Source organism: Manis pentadactyla, chromosome 7 (assembly GCF_030020395.1).
Source record: "Manis pentadactyla isolate mManPen7 chromosome 7, mManPen7.hap1, whole genome shotgun sequence".
Lineage (NCBI taxonomy): Eukaryota > Metazoa > Chordata > Mammalia > Pholidota > Manidae > Manis > Manis pentadactyla.
Window position 1 is genome coordinate 54,130,870 of NC_080025.1, and position 17,104 is coordinate 54,147,973.

Genomic DNA, 17,104 nt, shown 5'->3' on the forward strand with positions numbered 1-17,104 from the left:
ATTTAATATATGAAAAGTATACTTTAATTCAGCAGGGAACAGTGGTTTATTTAATGAATAATACTGGAAAGATTGGCTATGCATTGGAAAAAATTAATTTGATTTCCTATCTCTCATACAAAAATAAATTCTATATGGAGTAAAATCTTAAACATAAAGAATAAGACAGTAAAATCTGGGGTAAAATATAAGCAACCATATATGCAGGCTAGAGATTGGTGAGGCAGGAAACTCATAAGCTATTTAAAAATTAGTTATATTTGTTAAATATATTAAAACATTTTAAAAGGTAAAGTATAACAAATGTAAAAGCATATAAACAATGAATTGAGAAAAACATTTTCAATGGCTGTAAAAACTAGTGGGTACATTCTGTATAAATAACTATAATAAATGATAAGTACACCAAAGATTATAACCACACTCAGAAAAATGGGCAGATATTATAAACTGGCAAATCACAGAAGAACAATTCTAAATGGCTTGAGAGATTAACAACAAAAGATCTTTAAGCTCCTAGTAGGAAAGGGAAAACAAATAATTAGGAAGTATCATTGTACTCCAGTGATACTGACAAAAAATTTTTGTTTTTAATTAAAAATTAAAACAGGAGGAATTTCACCTACGGTTGGTGTTTTACTGTCAGAAATGGGGATATTCATTTACAATGATTAACCTGTGAATTGTTCAGCTTTTTGGGAAACCAATCTAGCAAACTCTAGAAAAGAAAAGGCAGCCCAACCCCTAGAAATCTAATCTCTAGGTATAAAAGTAGCAACGTAGAAAGAAATGTGCATTCAGATGTTTGTTTCGGCATACTGTGTGGTACTAAAAATCCTGGAAACAATGCAAATACACATCAGTAAGAGAAATGGTTCAATAAATTGACCGAGGCATGTCCTGGAGTACTGAAGAAACAGGTAGAGCTACATGAGTTGACTTGGAGGAGTTTCACGAAGCTGTTCAATGAGGAATGCAAGATGCAAATTTTTTTTGACAGTTAATGAAAGAAAAGCCCCTTGACTGTGTGTGTGTATGTGTACTGTGTATTTCTGTGGCTTACTTACATAAAAACATGTGCATTCATAAATACATACACAGAAGGGTCATGAAAGGATGGTCGCCAAAGGCCCCTTTGGGGGTCTGTGCAGCACCTGAGGTTGCCGAGTGGCTCTGGTGTCACCGAGTCTGGGGATGGCTACCAAGGTGTGCTATGGAGCCAGAGGGGCTGGAAGTCCACCTCTGCTGCCTTTTAACTGTAAGACGTATTTAATCTCCTTGCACCTCAGTTTCTTCATTGGAAAAATGGGTTTATAATAACTAACTCGCAGACTTGTTATGAGAATGTCATTAAATGAGTCAGTAAAGTATGTGCAACCTCTAAAGCGCCGCCCACAGGGAGTGGTGTGAACATCTTTGTTGATGAATTGTTCATTCACTGCTTTCTTTTGCTGCAATGAGAAGGTGTTATTTATGTGATCAGAAAAATTCAGTGACATTAGGCATTATTACAGTAGAATTTTCTGATTTAAAAAAACCATATGAAATTTTAACTTCTTCCCTTCCCTTTCTGTATCATATGAGTGGGGGAAAAAACCTTTTCTCATTCTGGATGGGGAGTAGGAAGGAACAGAAGAGAAGAAGGGAGGGAGGCAAAAATGGAAAGGAGGGGATGAAAGAAAAGAAAAAGATGTGTCTTTGCCTCTGTGGAACGGTCTCTAAAGTATAGTAAGTGGATTGTGCCAGGCACAGAACAGAGTATACAGTGAAATCGTTTGTGCAAATCAAAATAAAGACATGTAGAGCGTGATGTCAGCAAGGAGTGAGAGTAGTAGGTCCCAGCACACAGCCCCCCAAAACAATGACTTAACAGCCATCTGGGATGAAAAGCGTCCTGGGAGAGCTCTGGAATATCAGGAGGCGGCAGCAACCCCCAGGAGCGCCAGAAGAGAGGGTGGCCACGTGAAAAGGGTAGGAAGCGTTTCACCTGTGGCTCTCCATCTCACAGACCAGCAAAGCTCGGCACCATGAAGATCCCCCTGGACATGCGTTCCCGCCGCGGGGGAAAGGGAGCCAGGGAGACGCCAGCAGCCCTCACCGTGAAGGACCCCAAAATCACTCTCTGCCGCTGGGCACCTCCCCCTAACACACACACAGCATTTGCTGCTTGCTGCCGAGGAGCCCTGCAGCCATCCCCGATGTGGTCCCAGCCCCCACGCCCCTGGGCTCCCCTGAGCCAGGGCCACCACGCCCCTCCCGCACCGGTGCCACTGTATATGCCCACGTGGAGTCTGGTGCCCCGCACACCCTCGGAGCTGAGTCCCCGCTGAGCCAGTGTCCTCACCCCACCCACAAGTGAAGGTCTTCCCCTGCAGAAGCCAGTCGAGAAAGTCTGGAAGAGATAAGTACCTCTTATGTGGGAAGACACCAATGCCAGCCTATAAGGAAGACAAAAAATCAAGGAAACATGACACCACCAAAAGAAGGCAATAACTTTCCAGTAAATGGCACAAGATAAATGGAACTCCAAGAGATCTTCGTCGAAGAATTCAAAGCAACTGTTTCAAAGACGCTCAGAGAGCTGCAAAGAGAACCCAGGTAGTTCAGTGAAATCAGAAGACAGCACATGACCAATTAAACAACCCAAATAAAAAATGGGCTAAGGATTTGAGTAGACTTTTCTTAAAAGAAGACATACAAATGGCCAACAGCCATGTGAAATGGAGCTCAACCTCACTAATCATCAGAGAAATGCAAACAAAACCATCATGAGCTATCGCGTCACACCTGTTGTTAGGTCAGCTATTAAAAAAGAAATAAATATGGCAAGTGTTAGCAAAGATATGAAGAAAAGGGAGTGTAAATTGGTATACCAATTATGGAAAATGATACAGCAGTTCCTCAAAAAATTCAAAATAGAACTATCATACTATATAACAATTCCACTTCTGGGTATACACCCCAAGGAAATGACATCAGTATCAGAATGACATATCTGTGCTCCCATGTTTATTGCAGCATTAGCCACAATTGTCACAATACTGAAATAACCTAATATAATGGAAAAAACATATATATACACAATGGAAAAAATATACATACAATGGAATATTTTTCAATCATAGAAAAGAACAAAATCCTGCCATTTGCAACAATGTGGACAAAGCTTGAGGATATTACCCTAAGTAAAATAAGCCAGATACAGAAAGGCAAATAGTTGTGGTTCACTTACATGCGGAATCTAAGATTGCCATACTCCTAGAACCAGGGAGTGGAGTGGTACTTGCCAGAGACTGGGAGTGGGGCGAATAGGGACATGGTGGTCAAGTGTAGAAAGTCTCACTTAGGCAAGATGAGTGTTATTCTAGAGATCCACTGTATACAGCATGGTGACTATCGTTAACAACACTGTACTGTATGCTTGAAATTAGCTAAGAGGGTACACTTCAGGTATTCCCACCATTAAAAAGAAAACAAGCAATATGATAACATGAGAGGTGGTAGAAATAAGAATTAGCCTGGTTGCGGTGATCATTTCACTATGTATATGTGACTCAAAGCATCAGGTTGTACACCTTAAATACATGCAATTTTTATTTGTAAATTATACCTCAACAAAACTGAAAATAAATATATCTACTAAATATATGCTGGGATATGTATAAAATGCTTTCTGAAAGGAAATTAAGATAGATTTTTATAGTAGTTACTGTTGAGGACTTCAACTGGGAAGGGGGAGGGTTATTAACATCTCACTATTTTGTGTCTTTATTCTTGAATGTTCAAATCACATACATATATTATTTCCTTCTTGAGAAGGTCATCAGAATTTAAATGACCATTTACATTTGTATTTATTTGTTTTAAATTTAAACATTCTTTTTTGGTTTTGGCAATGGTTTTATCGAAATATAATTCTTATACCATATCACTTGCCCATTTAAAGCATACAAATCAATAATTTCTGGTATATTCACAAATTTATGCGACCATTTCCACAATCAATTGTAGAATATTTCATCAGTTGCAGAAGAATTCCTGTACCCTTTAACTATCATCCCCTTTTCTCCCTCCCCATGTCATAAGCAACCATTAACCTACTTTCTGTCTCTATATTTGGACATTTCATGCAAACAGAATCATACAGTATACAGTGTTTCTGTCTGGTGTCTTTCACTTAGCTAATGTTTTCAAGGTACATCCATGTCATAGTACTAATCAATACTTAATTCCTTTTTATGGGTGAATAATGTTCCTACATATGGATATAGCAATTTATATTTATCCATCTATCAGTTGATGAAAGTATGGATCCATCTCAGCTTTAGGCTATTGTAAATAAAGCTTCTGTGAACATTTCCTTGTTTCTAGGTGTTCATGTGTTTTTGTGGGGGCATGTGTTTTTGTTTCCCCTGGGTATATGCCTAGAAGTATAATTACTGGGTTTAACTTTTTGAGAAACTGAAAGTCTATTTCCTTAAGTGGCTGCCCCATTTTTCATTCCCAACAGCAATACTGTGAGGGTTCTAATTTCTCCACACATTCACCAACACTTCCCATTATCTATTTTTTAATATATATTTCATTTTTTAGAGTAGTTTTAAGTTCACAGAAAAATCAAGGGGAAGGTACAGAGATTTCCCATATATTCCCTACCCTGACAGTTGCATAGTCTTCCCTATTATCAACATCCCCCACTAGATTGGTACATTTATTTCAATAGATGAGCCTGTATTGACACATCATAATCATGCAAAATCCATAGTTAAGATATAGTTCACTCTTGGTGGAGTATATTTTATGGTTTTGGACAAGTGTATAATGACGTGTATCCTTCATTATGGTATCATACAGAGTATTTTCACTGCCCTAAAATCCTCTGTGCTTTGCCAGTTCATCAATTCCTCTGCTCCAACCCCTGGCAATCACTCAGCTTTTTTTTTTTTTTTTTTTTTTTTTTTTTTAGATAATTATTTTTTATTGAAGGGTAGTTAACACACAGTATTACATTACATTAGTTTCAGGTGTACAACACAGTGATTCAACATTTATATACATGATAATTCTAAGTACCAGCTATCACCATACCAAGTTGTTACAATATTTTGACTATATTCCTTATGCTATACATTACATCCCGGTTGCTTATTTATTTTACAATTGGAAGTGTGTACTTTTTCTTGGTTGTTGTTGTTAGGGCATCTCTCATTTTTATTGATCAAATGGTTGTTAACAACAATAAAATTCTGTATAGGGGAGTCAATGCTCAATGCACAATCATTAATCCACCCCAAGCCTAATTTTCGTCAGTCTCCAATCTTCTGAAGCATAACGAACAAGTTCTTACATGGAGAACAAATTCTTACATAGTGAATAAGTTACATGGTGAACAGTACAAGGGCAGTCATCACAGAAACTTTTGGTTTTGCTCATGCATTATGAACTATAAACAGTCAGTTCAAATATGAATACACATTTGATTTTTATACTTGATTTATATGTGGATACCACATTTCTCTCTTTATTATTTTTAATAAGATGCTGAAGTGGTAGGTAGATACAACATAAAGGTAGAAAACATAGTTTAGTGTTGTAAGAGAGCAAATGTATATGATCAGGTGTGTGCCTGTAGACTATGTGTTAATCCAAGCTAGACAAGGGCAATAAAACATCCACATATGCAGAAGATTTCTCTCAGAACAGGGGGGGTGAGGTTCTAAGCCTCACCTCTGTTGATCCCCAATTTCTCACCTGATGACCCCCCAGCGACTGTGCCTGTCTTAGGTTGTTCCTCCCTTGAGGAATCTTACCCGTCTCTGGCTAACCAGTCATCTTCCGGGGCCACACAGGGAAATGTTAAGTTGGTAAGTGAGAGAGAAGCCTTATTGTTTGAAATGGTTAGCTTTTTATTTCTTTGCATATTTATGCCCTGTGGCTTCTATGCCCAGCATTTGTCTTGAGGTATCTTTACCACTTGGAGGAGTTATGATACTCGGTAAATTTGATATGAGGCACGAATTCTATTTAAGAATTCGTTGTAATTAGGAAGGAAGAAGAAAAGCTATAGAAGTAGCAGGCGGGAGAAAACATGGGAAGATTGATTATTTCTTTGACATATCTTCTTGTAGAGTAACTTCAGCATGTATAGATTTTAAGCTACTACTTAAATTGCGCACACACATTAACATAATAGGAGTATAGTTACATAACCAAAGCATACCTGTAATTACCAGCCATCTCCAGTGAAACCAAGAAAACCAGTTAGGCACCCTAGGCATTTGTGAAAACTTATCAATGATATGATGGTTATTATCTAACTGAATTTGAATAGTTTGAGAAAAATCAGACAAATTAAAACAACCCATTCCTGGGCACTGTTCACATCCCATATGTTCTTTTAACAGTAAATAGTCTGTAGTTGTAAGATTTTGGAGCGCTACAATTTGCACTTCTCCTAATTCTTGGTTGAGTTCCAACAGTATAGATCCAGTCAAATTTGTTGTTTTACTGTATGCACAGGCCAGCTTAGATATCTCCTTCATTCCCATGGCAAGTCCAGGAGCTGGTGGGATGAGTGCATCTACAGCTGTAGCAGTGCGTGGATCTTTGTTGGGGTTTTTTGATGATCATCTTCTGGCATGAGTCTTCCCGAGAGTGCTGATGTTGGAAGTTCTCTTTCATATCGTTTCTTAGTTCATTTTCGGGGTAGCCAAATTAGGCTTTGATCCTCTGTATAAACACAAACAGACCCTTTGCCTACACTTTTATATGTCCTTTATATTATTGTGTAGAACTCATTAGAGGTCACCACATAGGAACTGCATTTTTTTTTTTTAATCATTAATCTACACTTACATGACGAATACTTACGAATACTTTGTTTACTAGGCTCTCCCCTATACCAGGTCCCCCCTATATACTCCTTTACAGTCACTGTCCATCAGCGTAGCAACCTGTTGTAGAATCACTACTTGTCTTCTCTGTGTTGTACAGCCCTCCCCTTTCTCCCACCCCGCTATGGATGCTAATCTTAATACCCCCCTACTTCTCCCCCCCTTATCCCTCCCTACCCACCCATCCTCCCCAGTCCCTTTCCCTTTGGTACCTGTTAGTCCATTCTTGAGTTCTGTGATTCTGCTGCTGTTTTGTTCCTTCAGTTTTTCCTTTGTTCTTATATTCCACAGATGAGTGAAATCATTTGGTATTTCTCTTTCTCTGCTTGGCTTGTTTCACTGAGCAAAATACCCTCCAGCTCCATCCATGTTGCTGCAAATGGTTGGATTTGCCCTTTTCTTATGGCTGAGTAGTATTCCATTGTGTATATGTACCACATCTTCTTTATCCATTCATCTATCGATGGACATTTAGGTTGCTTCCAATTCTTGGCTATTGTAAATAGTGCTGCGATAAACATAGGGGTGCACTGATCTTTCTCATACTTGATTGCTGCATTCTTAGGGTAAATTCCTAGGAGTGCAATTCCTGGGTCAAATGGTAAGTCTGTTTTGAGCATTTTGATGTACCTCCATACTGCTTTCCACAATGGTTGAACAAGTTTACATTCCCACCAGCAGTGTAGGAGGGTTCCCCTTTCTCCACAGCCTCGCCAACATTTGTTGTTGTTTGTCTTTTGGATGGCAGCCATCCTTACTGGTGTGAGGTGATACCTCATTGTAGTTTTAATTTGCATTTCTCTGATAATTAGCGATGTGGAGCATCTTTTCATGTGTCTGTTGGCCATCTGTATTTCTTTTTTGGAGAACCGTCTGTTCAGTTCCTTTGCCCATTTTTTAATTGGGTTATTTGTTTTTTGTTTGTTGAGGCGTGTGAGCTCTTTATATATTCTGGACGTCAAGCCTTTATCGGATGTGTCATTTTCAAAGATATTCTCCCATACTGTAGGGTTTCTTTTTGTTCTATTGATGGTGTCTTTTGCTGTACAGAAGCTTTTCAGCTTAATATAGTCCCACTTGTTCATTTTTGCTGTTGTTTTCCTTGCCCGGGGAGATATGTTCAAGAAGAGGTCACTCATGTTTATGTCTAAGAGGTTTGTGCCTATGTTTTCTTCCAAGAGTTTAATGGTTTCATGACTTACATTCAGGTCTTTGATCCATTTTGAGTTTACTTTTGTATATGGGGTTAGACGATGGTCCAGTTTCATTCTCCTACATGTAGCTGTCCAGTTTTGCCAGCACCATCTGTTGAAGAGACTGTCATTTCGCCATTGTATGTCCATGGCTCCTTTATCAAATATTAATTGACCATATATGTCTGAGTTAATGTCTGGATTCTCTAGTCTGTTCCATTGGTCTGTGGCTCTGTTCTTGTGCCAGTACCAAATTGTCTTGATTACTATGGCTTTATAATAGAGCTTGAAGTTGGGGAGTGAGATCCCCCCTACTTTATTCTTCTTTCTCAGGATTGCTTTGGCTATTAGGGGTCTTTGGTGGTTCCATATGAATTTTTGAATTATTTGATCCAGTTCATTGAAGAATGTTGCTGGTAGTTTCATAGGGATTGCATCAAATCTGTATATTGCTTTGGGCAGGATGGCCATTTTGACGATATTAATTCTTCCTAGCCATGAGCATGGGATGCGTTTCCATCTGTTAGTGTCCCCTTTAATTTCTTTTAAGAGTGACTTGTAGTTTTCAGAATATAAGTCTTTCACTTCTTTGGTTAGGTTTATTCCTAGGTATTTTATTTTTTTTGATGCAATTGTGAATGGAGTTGTTTTCCTGATTTCTCTTTCTGTTGGTTCATTGTTGGTATATAGGAAAGCCACAGATTTCTGTGTGTTGATTTTGTATCCTGCAACTTTGCTGTATTCCGATATCAGTTCTAGTAGTTCTGGGGTGGAGTCTTTAGGGTTTTTTATGTACAGTATCATGTCATCTGCAAATAGTGACAGTTTGACTTCTTCGTTGCCAATCTGGATTCCTTGTATTTTTTTGTTTTGTCTGATTGCCGTGGCTAGGACCTCTAGTACAATGTTAAATAACAGTGGGGAGAGTGGGCATCCCTGTCTAGTTCCCGATCTCAGCGGAAATGCTTTCAGCTTCTCGCTATTCAATATAATGTTGGCTGTGGGTTTTTCATAGATGGCCTTTATTATGTTGAGGTACTTGCCCTCTATTCCCATTTTGCTGAGAGTTTTTATCATGAATGGATGTTGAACTTTGTCAAATGCTTTTTCAGCATCTATGGAGATGATCATGTGGTTTTTGTCTTTCTTTTTGTTGATGTGGTGGATGATATTGATGGACTTTCGAATGTTGTGCCATCCTTGCATCCCTGGGATGAATCCCACTTGGTCATGGTGTACGATGGTTTTGATGTATTTTTGAATTCGGTTTGCTAAAATTTTGTTGAGTATTTTTGCGTCTACGTTCATCAGGGATATTGGTCTATAGTTTTCTTTTTTGGTGGTGTCTTTGCCTGGTTTTGGTATTAGGGTGATGTTAGCTTCATAGAATGAGTTTGGGAGTATCCCCTCCTCTTCTATTTCTTGGAAAACTTTAAGGAGAATGGGTATTATGTCTTCCCTGTATGTCTGATAAAATTCCGAGGTAAATCCATCTGGCCCGGGGGTTTTGTTCTTTGGTAGTTTTTTGATTACCGCTTCAATTTCGTTGCTGGTAATTGGTCTGTTTAGATTTTCTGTTTCTTTTTGGGTCAGTCTTGGAAGGTTGTATTTTTCTAGGAAGTTGTCCATTTCTCCTAGGTTTCCCAGCTTGTTAGCGTATAGGTTTTCATAGTAGTCTCTAATAATTCTTTGTATTTCTGCGGGATCTGTTGTGATTTTTCCTTTCTCATTTCTGATACTGTTGATTTGTGTTGACTCTCTTTTCCTCTTAATAAGTCTGGCTAGAGGCTTATCTATTTTGTTTATTTTCTCGAAGAACCAGCTCTTGGTTTCATTGATTTTTGCTATTGTTTTATTCTTCTCAATTTTATTTATTTCTTCTCTGATCTTTATTATGTCCCTCCTTCTGCTGACCTTAGGCCTCATTTGTTCTTCTTTTTCCAATTTTGATAGTTGTGACATTAGACCGTTCATTTGGGATTGCTCTTCCTTTTTTAAATATGCTTGGAGTGCTATATACTTTCCTCTTAAGACTGCTTTTGCTGCGTCCCACAGAAGTTGGGGCTTAGTGTTGTTGTTGTCATTTGTTTCCATATATTGCTGGATCTCCATTTTGATTTGGTCATTGATCCATTGATTATTTAGGAGCGTGTTGTTTAGCCTCCATGTGTTTGTGAGCCTTTTTGCTTTCTTTGAACAGTTTATTTCTAGTTTAATGCCTTTGTGGTCTGAAAAGTTGGTTGGTAGGATTTCAATCTTTTGGAATTTACTGAGGCTCTTTTTGTGTCCTAGTATGTGGTCTATTCTGGAGAATGTTCCATGTGCACTTGAGAAGAACGTGTATCCTGTTGCTTTTGGGTGTAGAGTTCTGTAGATGTCTATTAGGTCCATCTGTTCTAGTGTGTTGTTCAGTGCCTCTGTGTCCTTACTTATTTTCTGTCTGGTGGATCTGTCCTTTGGAGTGAGTGGTGTGTTGAAGTCTCCTAGAATGAATGCATTGCATTCTATTTCCTCCTTTAGTTCTGTTAATATTTGTTTCAGGTATGTTGGTGCTCCTGTATTGGGTGCATATATATTTATAATGGTTATATCCTCTTGATGGACTGAGCCCTTTATCATTATGTAATGTCCTTCTTTGTCTTTTTTTACTTTCTTTATTTTGAAGTCTGTTTTGTCTGATACCAGAATTGCAACACCTGCTTTCTTCTCTCTGTTGTTTGCTTGAAATATCTTTTTCCATCCCTTGACTTTAAGTCTGTGCGCGTCTTTGGGTTTGAGGTGAGTCTCTTGTAAGCAGCATATGGATGGATCTTGCTTTTTTATCCATTCTATTACTCTGTGTCTTTTGATTGGTGCATTCAGTCCATTTACATTTAGGGTGATTATTGAAAGGTATGAATTTATTGCCATTGCAGGCTTTAAGTTTGTGGTTACCAAAGGTTTAGGGTTAGCTTCTTTACTGTCTTACTGTCTAACTTAACTCGCTTGTTGAGCTATTATAAACACAATCTGATGATTCTTTATTTCTCTCCCTTCTTATTCCTCCTCCTCCCTTCTTCATATGTTGGGTGTTTTGTTGTGTGCTCTTTTTAGGAGTGCTCCCATCTAGAGCAGTCCCTGCAGGATGCCCTGTAGAGGTGGTTTGTGGGAGGCAAATTCCCTCAACTTTTGCTTGTCTGGGAATTGTTTAATCCCTCCTTCATATTTAAATGATATTCGTGCTGGATACAGTAGTCTTGGTTCGAGGCCCTTCTGTTTCATTGCATTAAGTATATCATGCCATTCTCTTCTGGCCTGTAGGGTTTCTGTTGAGAAGTCTGATGATAGCCTGATGGGTTTTCCTTTGTAGGTAACCTTTTTTTTCTCTCTGGCTGCTTGTAATACTTTGTCCTTGTCTTTGATCTTTGCCATTTTAATTATTATGTGTCTTGGTGTTGCCCTCCTTGGATCCCTTGTCATGGGAGTTCTGTGTACCTCTGTGGTGTGAGAGGCCATTTCTTCCCCTAGTTTGGGGAAATTTTCAGCAATTATTTCTTCAACGACATTTTCTATCCCCTTTTCTCTCTCTACTTCTTCTGGAATGCCTATGATTCTTAAATTATTTCTTTTATATTGATCACTCAGCTCTCTTAAAATTCTTTCATTCCTGGAGATCCTTTTATCTCTCTCTGCATCAGCTTCTCTGCGTTCCTGTTCTCTGTTTTCTAGTCCATTAATGGTCTCTTGCATCTCGTCCATTCTGTTTTGAAGTCCTTCCAGAGCTTGTTTTATTTCTGAATTCTCCTTCCTTAGTTCTTGCATATTTCTCTGCAAGTCCATCAGCATGGTTATGACTTTTGTTTTGAATTCTTTTTCAGGTAGACTGGCTAAATCTATCTCCCCAGATTCCTTCTCAGGGGAAGATGTAGCAGATGCCGAAGCTGTCTGGGTTAGTCTTGTCTGAATCATATTTTTTTGCCTTTTCATGTTGACAGGTGCTATTGACTGTCAGCTGGGAGGGCCAAAATTTTCACTTACTACTGGCCTTTCTTTACTGGGGCAACTGCGACCCCTAGTGGCTTGTGTTGGGTAATTGCGTGTAGAGTGGGTCTTTGTGTCTTGCCTGGCCGGAAGGGAGAAATTTCCCTTTCTGTGGGCGGAATTTGTCTCAGGCTGCTTCTCTGCTTTCGCAGCGCCCGGTGGGGTGATGGATGGGGGGGCTGCTTGACTGTTTGCCTCCGTGAGGGGTCTCAGAGCTGTTGCCCAGGGGGTTAGTGCACCCGGTTTTCCCTGTAATTTCCAGCTGCTGTACTGTGACCTGGGTTGTTTCCGTCAAGCTGTTAAGTCCCTGTCCCTTTAAGACTTTCAAAAAAGCCCCCGCTTTTCTTTGTCACAGGGGCATCAGCTTCAGCACCCGCTCTGAGGTCTACCCCCTGTTCTCCCAGTATCCAGGGCCCCCTGGGCATATACTGTGTCTGCGCTCTGGCCCGGATGGCTGGGGCTGGGTGTTCGGCAGTCCTGGGCTCCGTCTCCCTCCCGCTCTGCCTATTGTTCTCCCGCCGGGAGCTGGGGGGAGGGGCGCTCGCGTCCCGCAGGGCCGGGGCTTGTATCTTACCCCTTTCACCAGTCGCTGGGTTCTCGCTGGTGTAGCTGCAGTCTGGCCACTGTCCTGCGTCTTCTGGTCTCTCTTTTAGGGCTAGTTGTGTTTGTTGTATTTTCAAAAGTATATATGTTTTTGGGAGGAGATTCCCACTGTCCTACTCACGCCGCCATGTTGGCTCCGCCTCCCCACTCAGCTTTTTATTGTCTCCACAGTTTTGCCCTTTCCAGAATGTGATACAGTTGGAATCACAGTATGTAGCCTCTCCAGACTGGCTTCTTTCACCTTAGTACTCTGCATTTAGGGTCCCTCCATGGCTTTTCATGGTTTGATAGCTTATTTCCTTTTGGTGCTGAATAATATCCCATTGTCTGAATGTACTAGGGTTTATTTATCTATTTATCTACTGAAGGACATTTTACTTGCCTCCAAGTCTTGGCAATTATGAATAAAGCTGCTATAATAATCTTTGTGCAGGCTTTTGTGCTGACATAAATTTTTAATTGTTCGGATAAATATCAAGAAGCACAGTTACTGGGTCATATGGGAATAATATGTTTAATTTTATAAGAAACCATTTAAGTGTAATCCAAAGTGGCTGTACCATTTTGCATTCCCACCAGCAATGAATGACTTACTGTTGCTCCACATCCTTGCAAGCATTTTTTGTCAGTTTCTAGAGTTTGGTCATTCTAATAAGCATGTAGGAGTATCTTATTATTGTTTTAATTTGCATTTCCCTAAGAACATGTGATGTGGAACATCTTTTCATATGCTTCTTTGCCATCTGTATATCTTTGTTGGTGAGTTGTCTGTTAGGGTTGGTCCATATTTTAATAGAGTTGCTTTTCCTACTGAAGTTTAAGCCTTTCTTGTGTATTTTTTGAGAACAGTCTTTTATCAGATAAGTCTTTTGCAACCATTTTCTCCCAGTATGTGGCCTAACCTCTCATTATCTTGACATTGTCTTCATAGAGCAGGTTTTAAATTATAATGAAGTCTAGCTTATCAGTTATTTCCTTCATGGAGCATGACTTTGGTGTTGTGTGTAGAAAGTTATTGCCATACCCAAGGTCATCTAGAATTTCTCCTATGTAATCTTCTAGGACTTTTATCATTTTGCATTTGACATTTAGATTTGTGATCCACTTGGGGTTAACTTTTGTGAATGGTGTAAGATTTGGATCTAGATTCATTTTGTTATGTGTGGATGTCTAACTGTTCCAGCACCATTCGTTGAAAAGACCATCTTTTCTCCATAGTATTGCCTTTGCTCCTTTGTCAGATATCAGTTGACTGTATTTATGTATGACTAATCCCAGTGTTTAGAATACCTTCTCTCCAAATATCCAAGAGACTCTTCCTTTGAGTGTTTGCTCAGATTTCACCTTCCCAGTGAGACTGACACCAACCACCAAAGTTAAAATGGCAACTGCCAGCACCCTGTCCCTGCGCTTCAATGCCCTTCCTGCTCTTATTTCCATGTACCCATAGTACATGGAAAATTCCTCATCTTCTAATGTACTTACCAATTAGTTGTAGTGTTTATTGTCCTTTTCCTCACTAAAACATATGGCACAAATATGGGGATTTTTGTGTTGTGTGTTGTGTGTTTTCAATTGATCCCAAGTACTTAGATTGGTGCCTGGTACATGGTAGACAATGAAAAAATTATTTGTCAAGTGAATGAATGAGTTAAGAACTGAGACATTTAAACAGAGTTTGCACTGAGCCTCCTCTAAACTCTCTCCCAAACCTTGTCTCTTCTTCTGGCTTCAAAAAAGCAAGTAAAACATGAATTGCTCAGCCCTCAAACTGGGATTCTGAGAGAACACAAGCTGGTTCTATACAATGGGAAGAAGGTAACAAAATCACATTATATCAGAGGAAAGTGGATGTCAGGGAAGCATAATGAAGATGAAATAGAACAGCAACCTGTAAACACACCACAGAACAAATTAGGTGAAAGTGAGAACTCTTCCATGTGAAAGACAAATAGAGCCCAACATAGATAGAAATGTAGCCCAAAGAATGGAAGGAAACTCCTCAGAGCTGCTTTTTGCTATAAAACAAATTACTAAAAACAGGAACTCAGTAAAGCAAGAGGTTGGAATTGTGCTTTTGACAATGATGAACTATCTTGTAGTAGACCAACCTTCCTGCTGAGAATGTGTAGAAAAGCTGAACAGAATCAAACACACACACAAACATATATACACACATATGCACACACCATTTGAAGGCACCAGAGAGCTACAAGGCAGTGAGGACTTGAGGTAAGTTTCTATAAATTAGGGAAGAGAGGTAGTTAAAACTGACATTTGGCACCATCTTCTACTCCCAGCTCCCAGATGGGAGCTTTGATTAAAAGGCAGCTGCAAGGCTAGAAAGTTGTGGAGAAAATTGTGGCTTACAGAGAGAGATGCTGAGTAAGAAAGATAAGGAAAGGGAAAAGGAACAGAAAGTAGAGAAAATTAAAGAAAATTATTTGATTGAAAAGAAAGAAAAAAGACAAAATATTTGGATGGGAAATTCAAATATTAGAAGTATCAGGTAAGAACATTAAAAGAATGGTGGTTAATATGCTCAAGAAACTAGTGACAAGATGGTGAATTTCAGCATATACTGGATGTTATAGAGAAGAATCAAATGGGAATTGCAGAGCTGAAAGATATATAACTGAAATGAAGAATTCAAAGTTTGGAGGAGTTTCACTATTGATTGGTCTGTTGAAGTGATGAAACATCATTTCTCCTGGCCAAACAACAACATATTAGATGAACGGAAAAAATCTTCAGTTAAAAATGGCATTAAAATGACATTGGAGAGCTGTGGAAACAATAAAGTTTAAATGATCTATATTTCAGAACACGGCAAGCCCTTTCTGAGTGAGGCATGACTGGCTACCATTTTCTTATGTGTGAGTAATGGTCCTGTCTGGTAGCGTGGACGTGGCATTCAAAGTCTTCAAGGAAGGACTTGGTTCAGCTGTTGGAAATGCTGTCAGTAGAAAGCCTTTGGTTAAGCCATTCAATGGTGCCTCAGTTGCAGAAAGCCAGCTTGCTCAAAGTCATGCTTTTCTGGGGGTGGCCTGATTGAGGCATTTTGGCTCAACACAGGAAAACTGCAACTGGCTATTTTATTCCAGAATTCTTTGTGGAGATGGCTGAGACTACTGGGTTTGCATTGCAGCATGACTTATCTCTATATCTAAATCTGTTTCTTTCCTCTCTTCCACAGATGTTGATTTATAGTAAACATACTGTCCGTTACACTCTGTCTCAGACCCTGCTGCCTGGAGAACTCTACCTGTGAGAGTTACTGCTAGAAGTGGTCAAAAATGTGAACACCAAAGTAGGACTTGGAAGCTAGTTTACTCTCTGCCTAATTGGCAGTGAGGACCTCATATTGGCGATAACTGGAGTAGACAGTTGAAACTTTCAGCAGTGATGAATGCTGATTGTACACATGGAAGGGAATGCACTAGCTGTTGAAGCATATCAGCAATGTTTGAAAAGTGTGGAGAGGGAAAGTTCTTCCACATATTAAAGCCAAATATGAAAATCCCACAGCTGAAATCATAATCAATGGTGAAATACTGAGAGCCTTTCCTCTAAGATCAAGAACAAGACAAGGATGCCCACTCTCACCATTTTTAATCAATATAGCACTGGAAATCCTAGCCAGAGCATTTGGACGAGAAAAAGAAATAAAAGTCATTCAAATTGGAAAGAAATAAAATAGTCCCTGTTTGCAGATGACATGATCATATATATACATATGTATCCCTAAAGACACCATAAAAATCATTATGGTACTGGTAAAAAGACTGCTAGAAAAAAAAATTAACTCAGTAAAGTTGCAGGATATAAAATCAACATACAAAAATCATTTTCATTTTTATGTACCAACAATGAAATATCTGAAAAGGAAATAGGAAAATAATCACATTTACAATAGCACCAAATGAATAAAATACTTAGGAATAAACTTAACCAAGGAAGTGAGAAACTTATCCACTAAAAACTATAAAACATTGATGAAGAAATTAAAGAATAAACAAAAAAATGGAAAGACATCCTATGTTCATGGATCAGAAAATTTAATGTTGTTAAAATGTCTGTACTACCCAAAATGATCTACAGATTCAATGCAATGCTTATGAAAACCCCAAAGGCACTTCTTACAGAAAGAGAAAAAACTACTCTACAATTCATTGAAGCCAATAAAAAACCACAAATAGCCAAAACAATCCTGAGCAAAAAGAATAAAGCCAGAGGCATCACAACCCTAATTCTGAAACATATTACAAAGCTACAGTAAGCAAAACACTATGGTACTGGCATAAAGACAGACATAGAGACCAATGGAATAGAATAGAGAGCCCAGAAATAAATCTACATACATACAGTCAATTGTATGTGATCTTCAACCAGGGC